Source organism: Leucopleurus acutus (assembly GCF_964270905.1).
Source record: "Leucopleurus acutus genome assembly, chromosome: 17".
In the NCBI taxonomy this organism is placed as follows: domain Eukaryota; kingdom Metazoa; phylum Chordata; class Mammalia; order Artiodactyla; family Delphinidae; genus Leucopleurus; species Leucopleurus acutus.
The window spans coordinates 64,171,426-64,192,184 of NC_139159.1; the positions used below are offsets into that span (position 1 = coordinate 64,171,426).

The 20,759-nt window shown below is 43.7% G+C and overlaps 1 protein-coding gene across 1 annotated transcript in view; it reads right to left on the minus strand.

The window, feature by feature from the left end:
- Positions 1–20,759, minus strand: part of SAMD12 (sterile alpha motif domain containing 12) — a gene marked incomplete at its 5' end in the record, with an annotated part of 358,805 nt that overhangs the window by 160,933 nt on the left and 177,113 nt on the right. The window lies entirely within an intron of this gene.

Here is a 20,759-nt window from a genome sequence, read left to right on the forward strand (position 1 = left end):
TACGATAATGTTTCTGTGAAACATGCATTTGAAGGTCCAGTTTTATCGGCAGGCACCCACCTCCCCTGCTGCACCCCTGGTGCTAGGCTGGAGTTCCATCTTTGGTTGGTGGGAGCTACGCTGAACCCAATCACTGGCCTAAGGAAAAAATTCCAGCAGGGCTGAGCATGGGCAAAAACAAGGAGCCTCCGGTGTGAGTACCCTCAGAACAGACACCCTGGGCCCTGGGCAGCCTGGCATAGTTTCCTTTCAACCTCTTTCTTTTCCTGGGTGGTGGCAGGGGGTGGGGCAGTCTGCATGCTTCCCTTGCTACTGTGGTTTCCATCAAATTCCCCAATTCCCTCTACTCTGTGCTTGACCTGCACAAGAAATAAAGAGAATAGCGCGGCCCTGTACTCTCCCTCCAACACCCCCAGTCACCAGACCTGCAGGTCTTTTTTCATTTTAATTGATGACGAAAAGACAGAGTCCACCAGTGATGGATGGTAAGTCTTAGGGTATACTACGATATATGCTTCAGGAACTAAATTCTCTACCTCCTCAAAAAATAAACTCAACAGCCAGAAGGTGAGGTTCATGGGCATTTTAATCTGAGGAACAGGGAAGCCTATGTGGCCTCTGAGTAGAGACAGGTGAACAGGGAGAACCAGTTAAGAGCAACCCATGCTGTGCACACTTCTCTTTTACCTCCCTTTAAGCTTTGCTAAATGCATCAGTCAGGATAAGTTAGGGTCCACGCTGCAGTAACAAGCAAGCCCAAAATATCAGTGGCTACAACAAAGTTTATTTCCTGCTTATTTTACATGTCGACTGCAAGTCCATCCATTTTGAACATTGTTGATCATTGTACCAGAGGGAAAAGAGAGGTGCTGGAAGGTCTCATAGTATCAATGAAATGCTCAGCCTGGAGTCATTTATAAATTTTTGGCCAGAACTAATCACATGAACTTTCCCACCCGCCAAGGGTGCACACTTGAACTGTGCTTCCATCACGTGCCAGGAAGGTGGTAGGGGGGAAGAGATATATTTGATGGGCAGCACTGATGAGAACCGCACCAATATCGACTGGGCTCTGGACCGGTGCCTGGCAAGGAAGTGAGTGCAGGGAGTTGTGGAGGTGGGTGGTAGTCTGAAGCTTCAGTAAAATTTGCATGTGGAAGAGGAAAAAGAGGTGGGGGAAGGGGAACCTGAGGTAGCTTGGCAACAGTGGGCAGATCATCATGGCCATGAGAAAGGAAGCACAGGACACACACAGACTCAAGTAGTTCTGACTGTCTTCTGCGATAGGCAGAATGATGCTCTTTCTGCCAAAGACGTCCACATCATCTCAGGAACCTGTGAGTCTCTTACCTTATATGACAAAAGGGACACTGCTAATGTGATTTTGTTAAGGATCGTGAGATGGGAGAGTACTGGCGTTACTCAGGTGGGTCCAATCTAATCACACGGGTCCTTATAAGTGAAAGAGCAACACAGGAGAGCCAAAGAGGGGAGAGATGTGTCCATGGAAGCAGACACTGGAGAGATGCAACCACAAACCAAGGAAGGCAGGCTTCTACAAGGTGGAAAAGACAAGGAATTGGATTCTCTCCCACACCCTCCAGAAGGAATGCAGCTCTACCTTGATTTTTGCCCCATAGGACCCACGTTGGACTTCTCATCCCCACAACCGTAAGATAATAAATTTGTGCTGTTTTAAGCCACTAAGTTTGTGGTAATTTGTTACAGCAGCAATTGGCCTTGCAACTGGAACTTAACATGTTTTTAAGAAGTCAACTGAGGGACTTCCCTGGTGATCCAGTGGTTAAGAATCCATCTTCCAATGCAGGGGATGTGGGTTCAATCCCTGGTCGGGGAACTAAGATCCCATATGCCGTGGGGCAACTGAGCCTGTGTGCTGCAACTACTGAGCCCACGCACCACAACTAGAGAGAAGCCCATGCGCAGCAATGAATGATGCCCCATCTGCAACGAAGATCCTGTGTGCTGCAACTAAGACCGGACGCAGCCAAATAAACAAACAAACAAACAAAATATATATATATATATATAAAAAGTCAACTGATGGCTTCAGATTTCCTTTGCTATCCCTCTCCTAATTTCTGGGCACTGGCATACTCAAAGGTGCAGAGCTAAGGAGTGTTGAGTCTGAGTCCCAGGCTTCCGGGACAGCCCTGCCTTCAAGTATTCTGCTGTCAGACCTTGATCCTGAAGTGATGTTCAGAAAACACTGAGTGGGACTTGGGTATCATTTACGTGGATAATTGGTCTCCAAATAGCAGATATTTAGCTCTTTATATAGGCCCTCAACTCAACAATAAATACTGAAATTCAGATGATCTAATTCTCTTCCTCCTCCCTTTTCTGGTCCTCACTATTTGAGCTGTGGTTTTACAAACTGGGACATTCATCAACCAGAGCTGCTGAGGTGTTGGTAAGATATTTGGGAGCTTTGGTCCCGAGAGGTTGGCTGGTCCATCATTAGTGCTCAAAGGGAGGTTTCATTCCAGTGTGCATGGTTCAGTTTCTTTGCAGACAAAGAAACAAAGATGTCGCCTTCCCCCAACAACCTCCAGCTTCAACTGTTCCATGAATGCATCTGACTGATCAAAATGTGGATACATGAGCCCTACCAGAATTTTATCTCCTACTTGGGTTAAAAGCATCAGCTCTGAATGTACAAGTAACAAAACTCTACCAGTTAAAAAAGTTTGTGCATTTCACATTGTGTGGTACAAACAACTGTACCTATCAACAATTCACCTCTTATAGGCTTGACTGTTCAAGTTGTTTCAGCCCTGAGACTAAAGATGTTCTTGCTGTTATTTTCATTATTTCCATTGATAGGAAAATTGGGAAAAGTTAAAGAATACTGAAAACGTGAGAGCCTTTTCTAATTCTTACTACTACACCTTTAGGTGCCCTCTATCTTCAGCAGTAAGAAAATAGAGTCTTAGGAGAAGGATTAAGGGAAATTATATAAAAGAGTTTCCTGATAAAACAACTTCTAGAAAAGATCATCATCTGTACACCGAGGAATTTATGAACAAAATCTGATTTGCTGCCTTTCTTGGATGGTTTCTACAGAGCCATTTAAGTCTGTGGTTCTGAAAACTCTTCAGAAACATTAGATCATTTACAGGAGGAACCGTCCTAGCAATCTCCTGACCCACCACCCCCTGCTGACCACAAAAATAAAGAGTGTCCAAACAAGTGTGGGTCAGGGTGGTGACAAGCAGTCAATCATCAATTGCATCTTTTTTTTTTTTCAATTTATATTGTAACTTTTTGTTGCTTATCATAAAAATCCAATTGTTAATTCAACAAACACTTTTTGAGCACTGTGTCTTGTCACTTTGTTATTCATGCTTGGATAATGAGGAACAAGACAGGGTCACTCCTGGAGCTTTCAGACTGATAAGGAAGGCAGCTAACGATCAATGTTTACAGGTATGTGATGGGTCAATCCTAAGAAAGAGCAAATATGGGAGCCCAGAACTGGGTGAGCTAAACTAGTCTGGGTATCAAGGAGCTGTCAGGGAGTAAAGGATATTTAACCTGGGACTTAGGGAGTAAGTAACAGTTAGACCAAGACCATGGGATAAAGCCAAGATTTTTTTTAAAGAGTCCAGTAACCATGCAGATGGAGGAGGCTACTATGGTAGGCAGAAAATAGAGGAGTGCTATTATGGCGTTTACATTCCTACGTTTTCTCACACAAGTGTCTTGAATGACCACCTGCCTCTGCGGTCAGCTGCCTACACAGGGAGGGATCAAGGAGAGAAAAGTCAACCCAATCTCAAAAAAGCAGCACTGGGACTGGTGATCCAGTGGTTAAGACTCTGTGCTTCCACTGCAGAGGGCGTCGGTTCGGTCCCTGGTCAGGGAAGATCCCACATGCCTCGGGGTGCAGCCAAAAAAAGAAAAAAAAAAAAAATTAAAAAAAAAAAGAAGCACCAACTAAATTTCCTGATACTCCAAACTGGTTCTAAATGGCATTTCGGTGACCAGGCTGCTGGGCCCTTCACAGACTCATAGATTGTTGGAGTTGGAAGAGGCTTAAAGTCCTCCATATTGATCATAGCCGGGCCTTCTACTCCTTTCCTTTATTAAGTATTTACTGAGCACCATCATATGCCTGACCCTACCCTGGGTATTGCAGCGATAGAGATGAGTAGTATCTTCTGCCTTTGTGGAGCTTACCATTTGCGCGAGAGGCAGACAGCACACAAATAGACCGATATATAGGGGTAGACAGGGACCCCTACTGGAAGGATGGTGCTGTTGTAGTTCGGGTGGTGAGAAAAGGCCTCTCTGAAGAGGTGACCCTGGAACACACAGAAGTGTCAAGGCAATGAGAGGAATGGCAGGAAGGCTAGTGTTGACTAGGGCAAAGTAGGCAAGATAAGTATGTAGGAAATGCGGCCCAAGAGAAGGCAGGGGCCACATCATACAGGGCCTCCTAGGCCTCGGTGAAGACTTTGGATTTTATTCTAAATGGGGAAAGTTTTGAGCAAGGGATGACTTGGGCATCATCTCACGTATGAAAACAATCCCTCTGGTCAGTATGTGGGGAACTAACTGGGGGTGGAGAGTAAGTGTAGCAGTGATGGGAAGAGTCAGAACACCGCCAGGGCAGTCAAAACAGGAAGCCAGGGTGCCCTGCACTAGGGTGGAGGTGAAGACATAGTGAGAAGTAGTAGAATTCTGAATTACAACACCTAGAAGTGGGGCATGAGAGAACGGCGGACATCAGAGATGACTCAGGCTTTCGACCTGGGCCACCAATGGCTGGGGGCACCCTTTCAGGGCAGGAAGCTGAGTCACTGCTCCAAGAGAGGGTGTACCAGAGGGAGGAAATCATGGTAGTATTAGTGCTATTCTTTTTTTTCTTTTGAGAGCGCCTGGGATGCAGAGAAGTAATGAAAAGTACGGAATTAAACGAAGGAGGACAGTTACGACAGTCTTCTTTCCTCCCCACAGTGTTTTCATTCGTTCAATCCTCTCCTCAGATCCCAAAGCTCTGAGTTGACTGGGCTAAGGTGAGCACAGGCATGCCGTGATGGAACTTAGAGAAATCAGAGGGACCTCTTATGACCTAAGGTCTGTATTGCTTAACCCCAACAGTTGTCTTGGGTGCTAAAACTGTTTACCAGGGCTCCTTGTAGAAATCCAAGACAGGGAATATTCCAAAAGGAGGTTCACCCAGCAGAAACATGGATCTGACGCTCTGCTAGCAATCTTGGAAATAAGAATTTTGCTGCAATTGAAGCGTGAGCATATACACAAAAGCTTTACTGCATGTGGCCTAATACAATGCCAGCTCCATAAGAATAAGAACCTTTCCTGTCAGGTTCTCCACTGTCACAGGTTCCCTACTGCTGCCCACGTGCTGGTGCACAAGAAATATTTATTGAACGGATATACTTAGAACCACTAAATGAATGTTGTTTTCTTTACTCACTACTGATGATCTCAAGGTTGTTAAATTAGTGGCTTTTCTGCTTCAAGAGACTTGATTGGACACCGACTCTCAGACAGGAAAATACCGACAATGAGAAGTTGAATGTAACGGGAAGGAGGTAGCGTTTTGTTGGTGTCGAACATAGGAACAACTGCCAAGTTGAACGGAATAGAGAACTTGAGACTAAATGACCACTTCACTTTCCTACAGGCTTAAAGAAAGACAAGTGTCTTGTTCTGCTTTGGAACAAGCACCAAGTGAGACTATAAGCTTTGCTGAGCAGATGGGCAGCGAGAACAGGTAACTGACAACAGACTTAGAGAGCAGTGTATTAGTTTCCCACAGATGCCTTAACACGTTACAAATACAGAAGTTCCAAACAACAGAAATTTACCCCTCATAGTTCTAGAAGCCAGAGTTTAACATTGGCGTCACTGGGCTGAAATCAAGATGTCAGCAGGACCACGCCCCCTCTGGAGGCTGTAGGAGAGAATTCGTTCCTTGATACTTCTAGCTTCTGCTGGCTGCCAGCATTCCTTTGCTTGTGGCCACATCACTCTAATTTCTGCCTCTATCTTCACATCACCTTCTCCTCTTCTGTGTAGGAAATTTCATCCTGCCTCTCTCTTATGAGGACACGTGATGTGATTTAGGGCCCACTTAAATAATCCTGGAAAATCTCCTCCTGCGAAGATCTTTAATCACATCTACGAAGACCTTTTTCTTTATAAGGTAACATTTACAGGTTCCAGGGATTAGGACCTGTATCTCTGAATGGCCACTATTCAGTCTGTTACAAGTTGGAAGGAACCTGAGATTTCTGAGTATGGCTCAGGGTTCATTGTGTTCCACGGAGAAGTGAGGCTCAGAGAAAGTATAAAACCACACAGGAGATGGAAGGAAGACTTGGGTCTAGGCAGGTGCCTCTGACTTTCAGGCCCAATCTGGTTTGTGGTCTCTAGTTCAGATGACCTCCATAGTCTGTTCAGAGAATTGTAAGAGAAGCCCTGTCACAGCTTTCCAAGATGAATGACCACATGTCATAAGGCCCAACAGGAAATTTCAGGGTAAACTGGAGCGGGGGGCAAAGGATGTGACTTCAGCTCCTACCCTACTGGAAAGTCTTGGTGTCACTGCAAGTGCTTGGGGAATGCCACTTTCCCCAAAGAGTGCGAGTTACAGGGCCTCTTCTCTTCTGGAAATAGAGGTCACTGTACAGTTCCCCAAACAAACAGCCATTTGTGCACAGGGTTAGCTCCAAATCTGATCCCAGGTAAAGGTCTGTGTCACACACCAGGTAGATGCCCCTGGCTCTACCCCAGTCCTGGCTGGGCCAGAGCAACAGAGTGACAGGTGCTGGGCATACCATCAGGGTACCACAGCCTGAACCCATGTTTCTTCAATCTCACCGTGACTCCAAAATCAGAATTTGTGGAACAGAGATATAAGGAGAGACGCATAATCACAAAAGCATAGGATCATGAGATAAATGCCCAGGAAATCACACCTGAGTCTTAATCGCCTCAGGTCTACAATGGGAATGACAATGACACTGTTTCATAGGGTGACTGTGAGAATCAAATGACATAACACAAACACACACCCTTTGCAGACTGGAACCACCATGATGATGCAGTCGGGGCGCTACCATTCTTGGCTGGCTGAGGCTGCTTCGTCCTCCTTCCTTCTACTCCCCTTCTTCCTCGTCATCACAATAATAATAGCAAACATTGATCAGGCCATTACTAAGTGTTAAACACTGTTCTAACAGCTTTACACGGATTACCTCATTTTCAACAATTCTGTGAAGACACTTTTATTATCTCCAACGGATTAATAGCTACTAAACACAGCTAAAGGGCACACACCTAGTAAGCTGCGGATCTAGGAGACAAATAGGCGTAGAAGCCATGCTCTTTAGCCACCTCTCTACACTGCTGCCCAGGAACCCTTCCCATAGCCTGACATGCCCCCCAAGCAGGCTTCTGCTGTTCTCGTGTAGGGAGCATGAGAGCCAGAAAAGGTCACCGTCTCCGAGGACTTAAAGGCAAGCAGTGCAAACACGGGCATAGCTTCACGATGCACAAGGCTGTGATGGCCACCACCCTCCAGTTTTCCCACAGTGAAGAGTGACAGGGGACTGGGGGGTCTTTGAGAGGAGCTGTGGAACAAATTCATCCTTCCTTCATCACACAAGGTCTAGGTCTGTACCAGGGACTGAACACATTTCACGATGAAGAACCAGGAGGAGAAAGGTAACTTCCCCGCCAGTGGGACAAGTACAGATTCTTCCAGAGCCCACAGGAGGGGCACCTAACTTAGCTGAGGTCCTTGAATTAAATAAAACACAAGTCAGGAGAGTGAGTAGGAGGGGGAAGGGCCCTGGAGGCACAGGAAACAGCTTCGGCAGAGACGGAAATGACAACCCAATGGTCCACTTTGGGAACTCTGAGAAGCTTGACATGGCTGCGCATGGAGCACATCATGTGAGTCTCACATGCCATTTTGGGATGCCTACCTTATAGGGTAGCCAGTTTTAGTCTTCGTTTCCTTTTTCTGCCCAACCTGAAGCAGCACATCTGACACACAAGATGATGTTCACCGTCATAAAACACTCATTTGTAGATTATGAACGCCTCGTTTTTTGCCTACATTGCATCCCTGCCTATTTCTGGTAAAAGGAACCATGCTTTGCCTTTGGCAGGGAGGGCTGCCCTTCCCCAACTGGTGGGGCTTTTCCTACAGGACTTTTCATTTCTAAAGGACTACATAATTTTCTTATTATGTTTACCTTTTATTTTCGGATTCCCTCCCACCTCCTCCCACGATGTAAGGATGTTTCCAACCACCTAGCTAGAGCCTGACTCAGTGGAGGCACGGAACAAATTTCTTAATGCTGGGTGTGTGACCCAGACAGGGCAAATAAAATTTAGTAGAATTGCTATGGTTTCTAAGAGGGAAGGTCTCTTTCTTTCTTACTTAGAGCATGTCCCAAGGGGCAATATAAGCTTAGACTGGCTGTCAGTGGCTGTCTCTGCCACCATATGGAGAGAATTTGCTAGAGAATTAAGCCAACAGAGAAAGCAGAGCTGAGAAAGAGAAAGGGGGGCGGTGAGAGGAGGGAGGTGGCGGGGGGAGGGAGAGAGGAAAGTAAATATTATTTGATTTCCTAAAAACAGCCTTGCCTGAAGTCAGATACCCCTGGGTTTCTCATTTATATAAGTCAATATTGGGGGGGGAGGGGCGGGGAGCGAGTTGAGCTCATTTGTACCACGTGTACTCAAGACAATCTTGACTTACAGAGCCAAGCTTATGTGGAATTCTCAGTTGAGCTGCTGTACTGTCCTGCTTATCATCATTTCAAGAAAGCCCATCAGGGTGTAGGCAAGTAAGAATAATGAGAACCCACGGTAACTTACTTTCAAAAAGTGAATCATTGGCAAATTTTGGTATTTTAATTATTATACAATGTGGAATACACCTTAAGTGCAACTGCATACTTCTGTATGTCCTGATGCACCTGGGCCACCTCCTTATCCAATTACACCTGAGGTTACAAACTCAAATGTTGCCAGGATAACATAACTGCGTGAAGAGGACCAATCTAAGGGACAACTGGGACTTGGTGGATGACAGTGGATGGGATATTTTGCTGTTGGTTTTCTCCTAAAATGTGCAATTCCAACCCATTTTTGCTATGCTAGAATACAGGCTGAGTGTTGCCACTGCTCCTATTTTTAAGTTAAGAATGGAAAATCTAGAAGTTTCACAAAACCTCCTAGTTTAAAATTTGCCCTTTTCCCCCATATTACGAGAGCTAAACAAAGCACACACATGTGTCATATTTGACTCACAAGTTGCCACTTTCAACATCTGACTTTTAACCTTTCCTCCCCCATGTCCCTCCCACTTGCAATGGAAAGGGATTCAGGCAACCTTGCCTTCAGGGTTTCAACTCACTTTTGGAATGGACCTCAGGTTCTGAGATTCCACCCTGTGCGGCCTGTTCCAGGTTAACAGCAAACGAGACCAAGGGTGGTTGATGACTAGTCTGAACAGGCCTTCCGTTTTTTATAACCTAACGTGCAGAGCAAACCTATCTTCTTAGGTAACCCCCAACCCAGTGCCTGATTTCCTAAGGGTGACTGCAGATCACCAGTACCAGCGTGAACAGGGCTCTGAGGTCAGCCAACCCATTGCTTTATTTCCTGGAGAGAATGTGCACAAAACCTTCCAGGACCAGTAAGTCTCCTCTCACTTCTACCTGAGAAGGCAGCCCACTGCCAAGCCTGGTCACTTACTTGGCTACATTCAGAATGTTAGCAGTAAATTAAAGGCCCCTTCCCTGTGCTGAGGAAGAGAAGGGTTAACGGACATTTGCACTGCGATCACTGTAAGTAATTTACCATACTGATGGGAACTGTATATTGATTTTTTTAAACCAGTCTTGGGTAAAAAGACTTTTTAAATTTTTTAAATTTATTTTTTTTTTTACTGAAGTATAGTTGATTTACAATGTTGTGTTAATTTCTGCTGTCGAGCAAGGTGACTCAGTTATACACATACATACATTCTTTTTTATATTCTTTTCCATTATGGTTTATCCCAGGATAAAAAGACTGTTTTAGACAATCTAGGGTTTTGGTTGAATATATTCAGGTGCCAATGATGTTAACAGGAGGAAACTAAAATAATGCTAATTCTCACACGAAATATAAAGTCAGAAAGAAATTTTACAGTGGTTTTCAAACAGGGGGGAAATATGGCTGTGCACTATTTTTCAGCTCTCCAAGAAGGACTACACAGCTTCCAGGCAGTAAATTAAAGGCTAAATCCTTGATGTTGTTGGTAGCACACAGAGTTACCAAATCCCCTCCAAAAATTAAAGAAAACCTTAAAACATTTTGTTTGGGGATTCTGTTTTAGTCCCTGGGAAGACTCAGTGATTACTTCCCTTGTACCTCAGAGCAGATTTTCCAAGCGAAGAAGTACAGTATCAACATATCAGAGACTACAGCCGAAGATTTATGATATCATAAACCACCTTCAAGGTCTTTCCTGGTTTTGATAGGCAAACCAGACCTCATGGTACATTTGCTTTTATTTGTCAGAATCTGTATGCATTGTCTTGGGGATTCTCTGTTAACTGAATGTCACTAGGTGAGCAGCCCACCGTGCATCAGGCATCTTTTAAAATTAATTACCAGGAAGCACGTGAGATGTCTGCTGACAGCCTCCCCCTCCCCGTCGATATTGCACCCATGGCCATCACAGCCTGACATGTACAGTGCTCATCTGCTGAAGAGGCAGGCACTGGGCTTGCTGGCCTCTCCGCACGAATTCATCTGAGCCAGTGACCCAATGCCAAATGGATGTTTAAAAAAGTTTCAAAGCTACTTCGACTTTCTCTTCCTGATACCTATAGATTAGTTTTTTTTCTTAAACTTTTCAATGTTGGACTTTATTAATACCAGGGCTTTCTTTGGTAGAAAGATTAACACGTGAGTACTAGCCCAGCTCCAGAAACATTCAACAGAAGAGATGGAAACAGTGCTCCTGTCTTTGGGGAGCTGAAGAGTTACCTGCAGATGTAAGATCAGAAGGTATTAAACATCCTAAAAGCAATTATGTGATAAAACCTATAACAATGACCATGAGGACCATACGATCTATTAGGAAAGCTTTGGTGAAAAAGAAAGAGGTCTTGGGTTTGGAGTTGAAAGTCAGGGCTGGATTGACCATTGATTTGCTCCACGGTTACTGTTGCGATGATTCGCCTTTCTAGGCTTCAGTTTTTTCACTTGTAAACTGGGGATGAAATGATACCCTCTCCCCCATGTTGTGCTGATTAAGTACTCAATGAAGGCAGTAGAACAGAGAGTGTCATTGCCATTTTTAGGAAGCAGACCTGAAGAAAGCTGAGGGTCCCACCCAAAATGCTGTAGGGAGTGCTGTAGTTCACTCCAAAACTATGATGGAAGCACCTGAAAGGATGGCATCCTGATGACGACAGTGGGTATCATTTCTCAGGAGGTAGTGGTCAAAAGGAAAAGAAAATTTGATTTAGTACATCCCAAATTTCAAAAGTCATCAATATGACATGCAAGTAGAGTAGGTCTTACCTGCTTGACCTTGTCTATTTGGGCGCTACTGACATCTGGGGCTGGGTAATTCCTTGTCGTGGGGAGCAGTCCTGGGCACTGTAGGATGTTTTGCAGCACCCCTGGCCTCTACCAACTAGATTCCAGTAGCACCTACTCCCAGCTGTGACAGTCAAAAATGTCTTCAGGGACTTCCCAGGCAGTCCAGTGGTTAAGATTCCACACTTCCACTGTAGGGGGCAAGGGTTCAGTCCCTGGTCAGGGAGCTAAGATCCCGCATGCCACGTGTGTGGCCAAAAAAAAAAAAAAAAAAAAAAGTCTTCAGATTTTTCCAAATGTCTGCTGGAGGGCAAATTCACCCTTGGTTGAGAACCAATGACGAAGATGTTTGCTTTCAACTAACTGATTCTCAAAATGCTAATCCAAGAGACATTCATGGGACTCAGGTAGATAAGGAGGCAAACCAACACACAATGTACTTTTGAGAAAAGCACCTACTATGTGTTAGGCCAGTTCCCATCCATTACTCCATTTAATCCACAAATCACCCTGGGAAGCATTCTTTTCTCCATTTTAAGGATGAGGAAACACATTCACGGAGATAAAGTTCCAAAGCGTACAAGACGAACAAGGATCCCAATTCAGTTCTACAAGTAAACATTTCCATGCATTTGATCTTGAAATGCCTCAAAGCCCACAACCACAACACTTCCAATGAGGTTCAACTGAAGGGTCCTCATGAATAAAAGAGTAATGGTAGTGAAATAAGGTTCCCCTGTTTGATGTGACAAAATTTTGAGGAAACCAAGACGATAAAAATTGACACTGTCTGGCATTGCTTCAATGCTGAAGAGACAATAAAGGATGCACATCTACATAATGTTCCCTTTTGTCCTCCAAGAGGGAGTAAAAATAAGCTCACCGACAGGAATAAAGACGCAGACATAGAGAATGGACTTGAGGACACAGGGAGGGGGAAGGGTAAGATGGGACAAAGTGAGAGATTGGTATGGACATGTATACGCGACCAAACGTAAAATAGATAGCTAGTGGGAAGCAGCCACGTAGCACAGGGAGATGAGCTCGGTGCTCTGTGACCACCTAGAGGGGTGGGATAGGGAGGGTGGGAGGGAGACGCAAGAGGGAAGAGATATGGGGATATATGTATAGCTGATTCACGTTGTTATAGAGGGGAAACTCACACACCATTGTAAAGCAATTATATGCCAATAAAGATATTAAAAAAAATAAGCTAATTGAACTTAAAGTCCAAGATTTGATGTCAACAGGTTACATCACTAAAAGTTATGCTGGAATAAGGTAAGCAGCATGATCAGACTCTCTCTGGTGTTTCCTTTATTCGTGTCTCCCTACATGTTCTGCCTTTTCATGTCTTCCCTCCCCACTTCTTGTCTGATGGGCTTCAAGGGTTGGCTCAGATCTTACTTTCTCCCTGGCTTCCCTCGGAACCTACAGGTAAAGTATAAGGTGCTGTTACAGGTGTCTCTTCCCCTACTTAAAGGTCCTTAAAGCGAGGGTGTGTCTTTTCACTTTTCTATTGCCAACATTCAGAATACTGCTTAATAACCCAGTGAAATAAGATTTGGACAGTGTCAAAATGAACTTTGTCAAGGGAAACTCGAGTTAGAGGGTGTGGTAGACTCTGAAGGGAACAGTCCCATGTTGCAACTGCAGGTACATGTGATGCCATGTCTGTAGTGCCAGTACCTTGACTTTGCAAAAAGACTTTCAGGGTTGCAACAGCCCCCTGGTAGCCCAGGTGAGTGATGGTGCTAAGGACTGTGGAACTAGAGACACACATGGATGACAGCTTTCTTCTCTCCCTTCTCTCATTCCAGGGATCACGATGCTGGAGCAGGAGGAAGGTGGCAAGAACAGAGTGAAAGGGGAAGGGAGAGAACTCTTGCTGTGATGAGTTACATCACCCCTGAAGACTGGCAGCACAGGGGAAGGGGGAACTGGATGACCCTGACAGCACAGACCAATGGCTTTATGATGGTCAAGGGCACACCTGTGGAGTCAGATGCTTGGGCGCAAAACACGTCTCCACCAATTACAGGTCATGCTACCTTACACAAGTTACTTAACCTGATGTAGGTCTTCATTTACTCACCTTACTAATGAGTATGATAACACTCTCTCTGTCCTAGGCATATTTATGAAGATTAAATGAGATGATACAAAGAAAGCACAGTGCCTGGCCCATAAGCTTTCAACAGAAGTTATCAATGGATGATGATGATGATGACCAGTCCTAAGACTGAGGATTTGCTACAGGTGAGTTTCTGATGAGCCATGGGTCCCTCTGTTCCCACAGGTGAAATGTACTATACATCCGCCTTACACAGTACAGCCAGTTTATAATTATACTGGTAGTATATACATATACTACATTGTACACTGCTTCCCTCACTGTTACTCTCAGCCACTGCTTGAGGGCTCAGGTCACTTAGCTGTCCTTACTTCCTTTTTTATAATTCCATTATTATAGGATGTATATCTCATATGTTTAATCTCTAATTGAGCTCTCCCTAAAGAACTGTAAGGTGCAACAAGACATTTCAAGAATTATTTGGAAAGAAAACAAAGCAATACCCACTTGGGTTTTCTCCAGTAACCACACACTAGGGTCAGTATTTGGGGACCAGAATGTCACATACTAGGGTTCTCTAACCTCAAAAAGTTTCAAATCATTGTTGTAGGAAACACTTTGTTTACTGTGGGTACAAATAAAGACACACTGTGGCTAATAATATACTCTTTCTATAATCAAGCATAAGTGATAATAAAAATGGACCCAGGGAAAGCTAGGAAAAAAGTGGAAGTGGAAGGAAAAGTGAGATTCTTTGGTACAACTTTCTCTTCTGACTTAGATTTGGCTATAAAATACTTCAGTTCAACATTAGTTAACTGATTCTTCTAGCAATAATATAATCACAACTTAGTTTAATTTTGTTTATTTGTTTGATTTTGGGAAAGCAACCTGAACTTGGAGTAGAAAGCTTGGGTTAGTGCTGTGGGCTGAAGCAGCTTACTTAAGGCCACTGAGTCACAGTTTCCTCATCTGTAAAATGAGAATACGGATTTTCAACGCTTTGAGCTTTCTATGTGAAAGTAAAATTAGGTAGGAAATTTGAAAGTGCCTAGCATAGTACCTGACTCAATACATTTCTTTCAAATTAAAGTAGAGATTTCAAAAGGTGTGCCTTGTTTCTAGCATTACATTTACTATATTATAATATAATCATGAATTTGTTCACATGACTCTCTTCCCTTCCAAATTCTAGGCTCTTTATAAAAGAGAATGTGGGTTTCATTTAACTGAGTAGCTCCAGTGCTCGGCACGTGGTAGATATTTGTTGAAGTTTTGCTGAATGAATGGCCCTGTGAGAAAGGGAGAAGAGATGGTATCATCCCCATTATGAAAGTAAAAAAATGGCCCAGAAAAGTGAAAGGACCTGCCCAAAGTCACATGCCTAGTAATTACCAGAGCAGAGACTAGAACCAAGACACCTGATTCAAATTCACACTGTGTCTAGAAAGGCTATGCCTGCTTTGGTTCAGCCTTCATTTAATAAACAATGATCTTGGGGCTTCTCTGGTGGCACAGAGGTTAAGAATCTGCCTGTCAATGCAGGGGACACAGGTTTGAAGCCCTGGTCTGGGAAGATCCCACATGCCGTGGAGCAACTAAGCCCGTGCACCACAACTATTGAGCCTGTGCTCTAGAGCCCATGAGCCACAACACCTGAAGCCCACGAGCCACAACTACTGAAGCACACTTGCCTGGAGCTCATGCTCCACAGCAAGAGAAGCTACCGCAATGAGAAGCCTGCGCACCTCAACGAAGAGTAGCCCCCGCTTGCTGCAACTAGAGAAAGCTGGCGCACAGCAACGAAGACCCAACACAACCAAAAAAACCCCCAACAAAACAAACAAACAAACAAACAAACAAAACAATGGTCTTCTAATGCAGCCATTAGGCTAGGTGCTGGGTATAGCAGTGAATACAATCCATGTGGTCTCTGTACTCACAGAGCTGTAGTTTAGTGAGGGAAGTACACTACTATCTGAAGGATGAGAAAGACTGGTAAAGAGTAAAGTGAAAGAGGGTGGAGGCGGAAGAAAAAAAATGCAAATGTTCTGTCTAGACTACTACTTTTAGTGAAGGCAAGAAGGCCAGCAAGATGAGGTAGGGTTGTGGGACGGGTGGAGGCCAATGGCTTGAGATGAGGATAGAAGAGGTCAATGGCTTGAGACGAGGATAGAAGAGGCCAATGGCTTGAGACGAGGATAGAAGAGGCCAATGGCTTGAGACGAGGATAGAAGAGGCCAATGGCTTGAGATGAGGATAGAAGAGGCCAATGGCTTGAGACAAGGATAGAAGGGTCAATGGCTTGAGATGAGGATAGAAGGGCAGGCAAGTGTAAGATCATTCTTGGTCTTGGAGGCAAGATCAAGGATCCCATTACTTATTCCAACTGTGATGTGAAGTCAAAATACAGTTTTAAGCAGGGCAGTGACAGGATACAATTTATATTTAAAAACTCTCTCTGGCTATAAAAACAATGTCCCAGTTGAGGGTCTATGTGACATTTGGAAGGAGGGAAACTAGCTGGGAAACTGGAGCTGTTGTTGAGCCCACAGATGACGGTGGCTTCTACTAGAAGGTGGTGATAAAGATGTGAAGAGAGGACATATTTTGAATGTAGAATGAAAGGGTTTGGTGGTAGATTAGGTATTGAGTCAAGAAAGAAATGGAGAGCAAGAATCATCCCTGTGTTTCTCACTTGGTCAATAAAATAAAAGAAAGGGCCACTGCTGACATGGAGAACACTGAGTGAACAAGTCAGAAGGAAAAGATCAATACTTCTGGTCAGGACATGGAATAAATCTGAACTGCCCATGCCTATGATATACTCAACAGAAATGCAAAATGGGCGTGGAGTACAAGCCTGGAGCTTCAAAGAGAAGTCAGGTCTGGAGTTTAGCTTGGGAACCACCATCATAGAGTTGACATAGAAACCCACTGTCAAAGAGAAGGGGGAATGGACAGAGGAGAGGCCCTAAGGCTGATCCTTTGAGGACCTCTCGCACTGAGTGGGTACATCAGTGAGACAGGCCAACTGGGACACACTGCTAATGAATGACTGGAGACAGGGAAAATATCAGGGAGGATGAGGTGTCAGCAGGAGCGTAGTTCAAGAAAGAGAAGAGACCATTTGCGCTGAACGCTGAGGAGTCCAGCCAGGAGTAGTCATTAGAGCATACCTTGCAATGGAAGGCCCTTGAGGCAATGGAAGGCCCTTGAATCCCTAGTGCACAGAGTATGTGAAGGGTAGAGTCTAACACACCAGGTCATTCAATCCCTGAGCTTTTCTCCTAGGTGAGGTATCTTTTGTTTTACTCAACAAAGGTAAAGGAGTTACATGGAAATGGATTCATAAACCTTTGACATCATTATTATCAATAATAAAAACATCAATAATTTATTGGACAATTATGATGGGCTGGGGATAAATGTGAATAATTTCTCATTCTTTAATTTATTCTTTGGGACAGTCCTCTGGGTAGGTTTAACTGTTATCCCTATTTTAAAAATGAGGAAAATGTGGCTTGAGAATTTTGGTGACACAATCACATAGATGGTAAGAGACAGCAGAAGTTTGAATTACTATTTTTCCAACTCCATAGTTCATCGCTTCTGCCCATTTTGCTGCCTGGCTTGTCCTGCATGTGATAGAAGCTTTGGAAAGGGAAGAGAATCTCTTTTTAAAAATATTTTAATTTCTAGACCTCACTAGAGTGCCCGCGCTGCATAGCAGGCCAACGATAAGTGATTGATGGAAGGGTGGGCGAGAAGGAAAAAAATCGAGGGAGAAAGACAAGAGAGAAGTAGAGACCGGATAACTTAGGCCAAATCAATTTCTGACCATAATCGGTTCTACTGAATGGGAGACTCTGTGCCATGCCACTTAGATCCCCCATAAGGCCTAAAGAACTCCCCAGCTGCTGCGAGTGAGAGTTGCCTGCTGACCGCTCCCAGCTGTCGGCCCTTCTGGGCAATGCTCTGGGCTGAAAAGAGCCACTTTGCCCGAGGTCACGACCCTCTTCCTGAAAGCAGCCAGGATCCAATGACTGGTGGGGTGGCTGGGAGGAAGAAGGTGTAGAAGTCCAGCTCCCAGCTAGCCCAGCCCCCAGTGAACTCCAAAGGTCAACCCCAGCTCCAGAACTGGGGCTGGCTGAGATCTTGTCATGACTGAATCACAGCCTGAACTCTGCCTCTTTAACTTTCCCAGCAGGTGGTGAACAGGAGGACACCACCCAACAAACTCCTAACACCCAGATCTCCTTCTCTGAGCCTGCTTTCTGGGGAACCCAAACTCTGACAGGGATTTACTGGGGAAAGGGATGCCCGGTTGAGTCTCTGACATGAACACGACATGCTGCCTGTGATGATTTTAAAACAGCCCAGGTGGATTCACTGGCCCATCCAGTACGCCTCTAGGTCACCCACCTCCATAGTAAGTAAGTGTGTGTGCGGGGAATGAAAGTGAATAGTGGTCTCTGCAATACATAATTACTAAGATAAATCTGCTGCTAAAAATTGTATGTGTACATCATCTATTGATTTTATACGTGTCTCATTTTCCATTAAACACTGTGAGCGCTATGTAATAATAGCGCACTCTATGTAAATCATAAATACATATGTATATATGCAAATACACATATATTTTCATACACACATAAGTATCTATATGCTTGACATGAATTATCGCATCAGATTCTTATATACAAGCACAATTACTTGTCTGATGTTTTCAGATGAGAAAATTAAGCCCAGAGAGGTTAAAGATCCTGACAAAAACCCCCCAGCAAGCAGAATGGATGCTTTGGGTCAGATCAGGCACTCCCAGACTTCAAGCCCTGTACCACACTGAATATTAATTTGGCACTATTGTAAAAAGTTATTGTCAAAAGCTGTGACTTAACAAGCGAATAGGAAGGACAAATACAGACTCATGGATCCCTCATTTTACAAATTTAGATTTTGTATACTGGGTCTCCTTAAATCAGGAGACACCTGGATACACAAGTAAGTCAAATTCACAAACAACAGAGCCACAGGGAAATGTAGCGTTGTCCTCTACCCCTTGCAGAAGGTACATCTTCTCAGTAACTCAAGTGAGCTTGCTTTTTACATTCTAAATGTCTTCCTTTGCATGCAGAGTAATGGAGCATAGCAGAATACATGCCTTCAGCTACAAAAATCTGTAAATCAACACACACACTCCATCATGTTGTGACCGTGACAACATACACCCTCACAAGCCAGGAGACAGTCTCTGTCAAAGGAAGAGCTGAATGCTGATCAGTCCATAAAAACAGAACTGAGATTGAAAAAACATAACTGATAAACGCATTGCTATCATAACATCGACAGCTTGGAGTCAACAAAAACTATATTGGTTAAATTAAGTCTTCTACATAAAGATGTCAAATGTTACAACTTCACTATTACAGTAAAGAATAGCTTCAAAATGTGCCTAGACTGAAGAATAAGATGATACCATCCTTAGAAATGACTCTATAGAACTGTCGATTCTAAAATCATCAATCTCTACCCAAGCATCAAATTTCTATTGGTTTGGGCTGCATCTTCCGGTGCCGTGTCATCCCAATCCTAGCCATCTGAACAATTTTCATATCTTGCTTCTAACATAAGGAACACAAGTGTCTGTAGTGACTATTCCTAGATTTCTCCCTTAATCATAGAGTGCTACGAAATCTGGACACAGTTGAAACTTGAATCTATAACAGTTCTTTCAGATTTTCTTTGACAGTAAAGCAGTAGTCTTCCAGGCTTCTTTTTGCCTCGAGTCCTGTATATTTTCTGGATTGGATTATCACAGCTCTAGGCTTTTTTTAAAAATACTGAGACGTTAAAAGCTCATGAGGACACAGAAGTTAGCCCCGATGAGAATTCATCTTTTAAATGAGCTAAGTCATGAGATTCATCGCTGGGAACACACACACACACACACACACGCGCACGCGCGCGCGCGCGCACACACACACACACACACACACACACTTTTGAGGACATTGGGATTGCTCAAATATCCACTAAACGTGCCTCTACATTTAACTTTGACATTTCATTTTCAGAATGTCTTTTCATCACTTAGAAATGTAGCCACATGATTTTTCAATCCAACTTGTAAGATGAAAGTAAGCCCTTCTTTAGCATGATTTACATTTCCTGTATTCCTTATAAATTATATTTAAGCCGAATATTCTGATTTATGAAGCTCCATTTCCTTGTCTTTCCATAAGACAAAAGGCACATGTGTCCAAGATTAGATTCTAAACAATCCACTGCCTTTAGTTATGAAAAACCTATGTAACACAGGGAAGTTTGAGGAGGAGAAGAAAATCATATGCCTACCAAAAGAAATAATTCAGTATAGCTAAATCGGTGTTGAAATTAGAAATGGAAGAGGCTTGTCAAATCAAAGCTTGCATTTGACACCCAGATTTAGCATGCCAGAGATGTGGGGTCACCAGAGGTGCCTCCAATCTTTTGATAAAGTGGAGAAACTGCAAGAGAACATTTAAGGAGCAAGGCCCTTAATCAAAGGCAAGTCCTCATAGATCAGAATATCAGACAGAAATATGTAAGATACAGGAGAGGCAAATGGAGAAGTAACACTGAAACATCAAGGAGATAAAACTTTATTTGAAAGTCTTCTTGACAGAGATAAAAGTCCTGTATGGTATCTACGCTGACAGTGTCCAGGGATTAGGGTTTATAAGGGAACTGTTACAGCCAGAAGAGCCAGAGGGGTCAAAGGCTGAATGATATTATTGTGTGTAAAACCACAAGCTTTCATCTATGGAATGTAACCTAATCCTTAGAAATCTCCTTCCCTGTTTCCCTCCTAGTAAAGAGCAACGGCTTGTAGTAAACATTCTTCTGAGTGTGTGCGTGAGTTGGGGAGGGAGGAGATGTGGAAGTAGGGGCACTGGACTGATACAGCAGAAACAATAAGAAGCAGATGCTGGTATTTACCCAAATAATCAGAGCAGAATTATCTAAAAATTATCTAAAAATTTTAAGCATCTTTAGATTTCACAATCTGACCTTTGATTAGACAAGTCTTTTGTAA